Genomic DNA, 1,244 nt, shown 5'->3' on the forward strand with positions numbered 1-1,244 from the left:
CTGTGTATACAATAATTCAAAAAGTACAAATTGACGACATTTTCTAGAAAAATCACTCAGACTTAGAGTAGCCTTCACATTTTGAACTTCATCAGAAGTTCCTATTGGCACATGGGGGAGCGCTGATAGGTTAAATCGCCGGATGTAATGGATGCCCGAGTTTACCAGCCTACTTGTTGGTTGTCACAGTTCATTTTTGTGAAAGTTATAGAGGCCGGAATACTCCGCCATGGACTAGGTCGTATGGCCATCATTAAGTCAATCATGACGCAACTAATGATTTTGACCCTTGGTCGTTCTGGAAAACACGCTGTCCTTCCGTCGGAGAGGAGACGGTAAAAAATCAATATAATAATTAGGCCTGTTATTTTATAACAATGAATAACATTTACATAACCAATATATTATAGAAGTCATGATTTACTGTATTAATTATTCTAATTAAATATACTTTTTATCTATGGTCTTGGTTGATATGAAAAAGTTAGTCACGAGCGGGATTTACATAACATTCATTGTACAATGCAGCATTGAGTTGGGTCCTGCAAGGCCCGTGTTTTCAAAAGGAATTTTATAACTAAATTATTAAACTATATCAACAACAGTTGGAAAAGGCTCTACAAAAAGTGAAGAAGATGATGAAAGTACTAAGAAGCAGGTGTGAAGGGGTTGGTATTCGCCACTGCAGCATTTTCGCTTAGTATAGTTTTTCTAGTTTCTTAGTTCAGTTCAAATAAATCGAACCTTCTTTTAACAACTCATTGAGTGTCAATCCTGCAATTTTTTTTCCCAGGTATTTTTGGTACCCTAGTTAATATCGGTGGCAGTTTCTTTTTCCTCACGGCCAAACCTACAAATGGGGTTATCACTGATTATACTCATGTTGTGTAGATGATTTCTCTGATGCTAGTGACTGTAGAGCAGCTGTATTTCACCCCATGAATTTTATCCTAACTGGTCGGTTATAGTTTTCCAACAGCAATAATCGCATTTCCGAACTTCATTGATTACGACATTGCCATTGCATAAGGTTACTGTTGTTCTTACCCTAACTGTAGCAACGTGATTGCCAGCTTTGGCTCTAGAGTTCGTCGATTTATCGTTTCTTTTTTTTCTCTCTGTGGACTCATTCTGAGATGAAGCAATCTAAATATGTGTGCAATCTACTGCTATCAAAACATGGCCTGCTCTTGGCCTTGGAAGTTGGTATTAGAAACCTGCTCTGGTTAGTTTTTTCTGCTTGT

At 37.5% G+C, this 1,244-nt stretch overlaps 1 pseudogene; it reads right to left on the reverse strand.

The window, feature by feature from the left end:
- Nucleotides 1-921: 921 nt before the first annotated feature.
- LOC112127933 lies at nt 922-1,033 on the reverse strand (annotated as a pseudogene).
- Between the last annotated feature and the right edge of the window lie 211 nt (nt 1,034-1,244).

This window comes from Cimex lectularius, unplaced genomic scaffold (genome assembly GCF_000648675.2).
Source record: "Cimex lectularius strain Harlan isolate CLEC.00 unplaced genomic scaffold, Clec_2.1 scaffold212, whole genome shotgun sequence".
NCBI classification, from domain to species: Eukaryota; Metazoa; Arthropoda; class Insecta; order Hemiptera; family Cimicidae; genus Cimex; species Cimex lectularius.